A 5,833-nucleotide genomic window follows, 5' to 3' on the forward strand; every position below is an offset into this window, starting at 1 on the left:
CAAAGTGCTTTTCGCAACGCGTCCCACACTTTGGCCATGTACTTGATTCATTGGAACTGAGGTTTTTACTCACACCCTTATCTCAAAAATGTCCCTGGCACAGTCCTTAGTTGGGAGGGGTAGGAGGGCTCTGGGGTGAGAGTTCTGGTGGTCAGTAATTTTCCTCTTTCAATCCATATGATGGCTTCAGCAAATTCTGAGAGTATAGTATTCTTCTACCACTTCTACTTTTGGAAGGAATAAAGCCTTGGAGAGCTTATTGATAAGTTTAGAAAGAATATAGAAAGAGGAGTGCATAAATGTGGACGGCGAAGTCATGAATCTCCCCCATGCAATGCTAACTGGGAACAAAGTAAACATAGTTTTGCTAGCCTAGGTTTCCACATTCAGTACGTAAGCAGCACTGTGACCTTATCTTCTTACCTCCATTTGTTTCTTCCTGTTGGATATGTGTGTTGGCTGGAAAACCAGGTCTTCCAATGATTGGCCCCTGGAGCTCTTTCTGCCCGTTTATACACAAACATGAGTGTTGGACAGTAATATGATTTTGTTTCTCTGCCTCTTCTACTCTTATAGGAACAAGTCACTTTCACTCAACAAGAGACTCTCTCAGACAAACAGGACAAATGAAGTTATAGTAGAACTCACAGTTACAAACAATGTGGATAAATGCTTGGGGGTGAGTGAATAATTGATAAGTATCATAGTAAAGAAAAGTATCATAATAAAGATTATATAGTAATGTTGATATTGTGTTAAATGTTGCCCTTTTAGTATTTCTATGTGCATAGGTTTGAATGTCAGAGAAATTTTGTTACAAATGTATGCATTACAAATTCTTTTCTAATAGTGAAGTAATAGTGTTTTGAAGAAGATTGGTGAGTAAGGAATTTCAACTGTTGGATAAGGGTCTTCACATTGAAACATGATGAACATTTAGAGGAAAAAGTTATAGCAAGAGTGAAAAATCAAGGAAAAAGGTAATTAACCAAAGATAAACTTGGCTTAGTGGCAGTGACTAGGACACTCTGCTAGACTCATGGTCCCACCTCAATTCACCTGCTGACTGCACCTCATGAAGTTATGATAGAGAGTCCAGAAGGTGACTGTGCACTGTTCCTCAAAACGAGGGCTACAGAAACACATTGTACCCAACATTAATCCTGAGTCTAATTTCATCTTCACTTGTTCCAAACTCTTCACTTCCTGCTCAGTTTGTTTAACATTTTCTTCCACATTTGCCTCTTAGAAAGGAGAAACAAAAAGAAGGTTTGAGGGCTAGAGATATGATTGAAGGGTTGAGAGCACTTCTTGGTTTTTCTGAGTACCACTGATAGCTCACAGCCATACGTAAGTTCTGTCCCAGGACATCTGATACCAACTCTGGTCTGAGTGGACATTGCTCACACACATCTACTGACATAAAATAAAGCTAAGTAAATCTTTTTTCAAAAGACTGAATTTTAAAATTATTACAAAAAGGAAGTGAAATGAATGGTTATTTCAAAAGTCTTAATAGGTAAAGTCAACAGTCCTTGATATTAGTTTAAAAAACGAATCCCATTTTTCCGTTTAAACAGAGTAAACCCAATATTATACTTGAATTGTAGACCCTACAGTTCTTATGATCCATATTATGTGACATCTATTTTAAAATTATTCCTGTTTTTCCTTTCCTAGCCATAGCTCACAGAATGTCCTCCTTTTGTTAGAATATCCTGTAAACTATCTGGTATAAGATAGTAATCTTGGCATATGGCCAAAAATTCAGAGATGCTGAAATTGTTTGGGGGGTCAGGGTATTCCCCATACGTTGCGTAGATTATATAAGAGTTATCTTTGCTGATATAGGCAAATTTAGAGTCACAGATATTTACAGAAATAAAAGTAATGCTAGAAATGCTTTTTATCTGGTATTGGACCGAAACCCTGAAGTTCTCTCTGTTTGGTTTATAAAATAGTAAATTATGTAGAAGTCATTACTTATATTTGACCATTGACTTAAAGATTTATATCTTTTGGCTGAGGAAAACCAATGTCTAAAATAGTCAAAATTTCTCAAGCTGTGACTGTTTCTATTTGCAATATAAACTTGCTATTTTAAGCCTAAAATAATAATTTTCAAAGTTCATAGAGGAAAATGGCATTGTTAGGAGGTATGGCATTGATGGAGGAGGTATAGCCTCATTAGAGGAAGTACATCACTGTGGGGGTGGGCTTTGAGGGTCCTAAGTTCAAGCTCTGGCCAGTGGGGAAGAGAAATTCAGTCTTTTCCTGGTTCCTCTTTGAACAAGGTGTAGAACTCTCAGCTTCTTCTCCAGCTTCAAGCCTGCATGGATGCTGTAATGCTTCCTGCCTTGATGATAATGGACTGATTCTCTGAACCTGTAAGCCAGCCCTAATTAAATGTTGTCCTCATATGCACCAGTACAGAGGAATGTTAGAACAAGGAAGCAGGAGTAGGTGGGTTGGGGAGCAGGGCGGAGGGAGGGTATAGGGGGCTTTGGGGATAGCATTTGAAATGTAAATGAAGAAAATAATAAAAAAGTTGTCTTTTATTTTTTTTTAAAAAATAAGTTTCATAGACTCACAATCTCACAGAAAGGATAAAAGTATCAACTCTTTCATCTCACAGCTACAGAAATATAACACAGTGTAACAATAGCATCACAAAGCTAGAAAATTGAAGTCAGAGAGTCTGGGTTATAAAGTGTGGTTACTTGTCTTTGTCATGCTTATTTCAGCATAGCAGAGTAGAAAACCTGGTGTCACCTGCTTCAAAACCATTCTTAGTTCTGGAGAGGTTTGTATCATTCCCCATTGACTCTGATTTGTAGATTTTCAGCCTCGGGCTAGATGAAAACCAACTAACAACCTAAACATAACATGGACAATATTCTTTGACGGTCACAATACTAAAATAAAGAGCTTACTAATCCATCCCACAAACCAGCTCATGAGTTAAACATACTCAGACACACACACACGGGGGGGGGGGTCATTTCACGTCATTATCTGGAAAAAAATGCCATCTGACAACTTCTAACAAGTTTTTATTTTTAAGTTTCAGTCAATCACCATGCCAAATAACCCCAACAAAACAAATAAACAAATACATTAGTGGTTTCCTTCTACATGGAGTCTAAAGTGAATTTGTCACACAAGTTACAGAAAACATGTTAAATATCTAGTATATGCTCATAAATAATAGGAAATGATTAGTCCTTCCTTCCCACAGTGCCCTGAGAATTGTTTAATTTTTTAATGATCTATCTCGGGCTGTCTTCTCTATATTAACACTATTTAAACCTTCCTCACTTTCTTTCCTTCAGATAGAAATCAGTACTGAGGACAATCCAAATATCAAGTACCTTTCTACTCCTGAAATCTCTCTTGCTTGTGTGTGTACTTATGCCAAGTTCTTCTGGAAGGTTCATGTCTCTGGTAAGTGAGAGCATTTCCCACCCGCTTATGAATTTCAGATAAAAGTTAATGTCAGGATGTTTCAGAATAGAAAGAGAACAAAACAAACTATGTTTTAACAAGAGGAAAATGGAGATGATTTTGGAGTACTGATGAGAAACCAAATAGAAAGGAGATGAGAGGAGAGAGGGAGCTAAAAGAACAGGAAGGGAGCTCAAATAGCAATTCTACCTCATAGACAGAAAGTCAATCCCAGTATGTGAAATTTAGGAAGGGGTGTGCATGAAGATATGTTGGGTTCATGAGTTAACACTTCTTCTGTCCTTTCTTAGAGAATGCTGTCCTACAAACGAAGGTGGAAGTTTTTTTCAGAAAAGGACATATGTAATGATGATAATACCCAACGCCTAGTAACTATCTACCTCAGGAATACTTCATATAAATTGGTTAAAGTAGAATAAATTGGAAGGTCTCGAATAGATCCAAGTCACCAAAGTACCACTGGGAGAATATTACTTTACTGTATGTATCTCTCTAGTAAAATAAAATACTGTGAAAGGAACAATGTGGTAAAATATCTGTGATAAATAAACTAATACAACTTCACAATGAACTGTCTGAATTCCCACCTACCCCCAGAAATTACTACTGTATCTGCCCAGATAGGCAAAGATTTCTTTAGCACTGTTTTCCCAGGACACATTCACAAAAATAATATGATAAACTTTTAAATACTAGTGAGTGAGGTCAGGACCAGGTTTCACCACTTAGCAGAGAAGAAAAAATGGCCCTAGGTAGAATAAGCAATTGTTTGCAGAGTAATACCAAAAATTCAAAGTAGAACAGAGGAAATATTTCAACTTCTACCATGACAATGTAACTATACCCAGCTATCCCTCTACACTTTCTGATCGATACCTTTCTTCTTTTCGTCTACCAGTCTGAAAAAGACTCAGAGTTTACTGTGCGTTTGGATGCCCCATTATCTTCTGTGTTGTGATTTTGATTTTCCTGAAGTAAGGAAAATTTAGGATCTTTTTTTTTAATATAAAGACAATATTTAATTGGGGCTGGCTTATGGTTGAGGTTCAGTCCTTTATCATCAAGTTGGAAGCATGGCAGTGTCCAGACAGTCTTGGTACAGGAGGAGCTGATAGTTTTACTCCTTCATCTGAAGGCCATTATGAAAAGACTGACTTTCAGGAAGCTAGGACTAGAGTCTTAAAGCCCATGCCCATAATGACACACCTACTCCAACAAGGCCACATCTGCTCTAACAAAGCTACATCTCCTAATTGTGCCACTCCCTGGGCCAAGCATATACAAGCCATCACAGACATGTATATTTAAATGGAAAATTAAAACAAATTGCAAAACAACAATATAAAATGTGACATATATACATATATATATACATATATATATATCACAAATACACACACACACATACACACACACACACACATATATATATATGGGGGTGTATGTATTGTATGATGAATAAAATGACTTTGTATATGTATACACTGTGAAGAATCATAATTATAAATATGATTAACATATCCTTAAATTTATATAGTTAATCTGTAATGGTGAGAATAGTTAGGACCTACTTTAGTTTAAGTATACAGTATGGTATGTGTTATCTATAACCACTATACTACATATTGGACCTCCAAAACTTTAAACTTTTTTTTCAGAAACCCCATAGGAGGAATATCAATATGAAATAACCAGTACCCCCAGAGCTCCTTGGAACCAAACCACCAGTCAAAGAAAACACATGGTGGAACTTGTGGCTGTAGCTGTATATGTAGCACAGGATGGCCTAGTCGGTCATCAGTGGAAGGAGAGGTGCTTGGTCCTGTGAAGGTTCAATATCCCAGTATAGGGGAATGCCAGGACAAGAATGGGAGTGGGTGGGTTGGGAGCAGGGGGAGGGGATAAGGGATAGGATTTTTTGGAGGGGAAACTATGAAAGGGTATAACATTTGAAATTTAAATAAAGAAAATATCTAATAAAAATAAAAGTCAAATTTCCATTAAAAAATTACAAAAATTCAGGATCTTGAGTGATGCCAAGTGTGAGTTTGAAAATCAGGGACCCTGTGGGAGTTCTTTAATCAGGAAAGTTTTTGGACAGTGGTCTGTCACTATTTTGTAAAATGCTTTAAATACATACCTGATCTTTCAGTATATTCCTAGTTGAGATTCTACTCTGTTTCCCGTGGTACTTTTTACTCTCTTTATCAAGGGTAAAGTGCCACTTAACAGCTATGCTTTCAAAATGTATGCCAAACATTCCAGTCTGCTTATTTTAGCTCCCAATCCTCAGCTATTGCCTATAACAGAAAGGGAACCAGAGTCACGGGAAGTACACAGAGAACTTAATACCCTAGCATAATACTCA

General features: G+C 37.0%; 1 pseudogene; it reads left to right on the forward strand.

The window, feature by feature from the left end:
* LOC110297115 overlaps positions 1 to 3,884 on the forward strand; it is a 4,788-nt pseudogene extending 904 nt beyond the window's left edge.
* Positions 3,885 to 5,833: the final 1,949 nt, after the last annotated feature.

The sequence above is a fragment of the Mus caroli genome, chromosome 6 (assembly GCF_900094665.2).
Source record: "Mus caroli chromosome 6, CAROLI_EIJ_v1.1, whole genome shotgun sequence".
Lineage (NCBI taxonomy): Eukaryota > Metazoa > Chordata > Mammalia > Rodentia > Muridae > Mus > Mus caroli.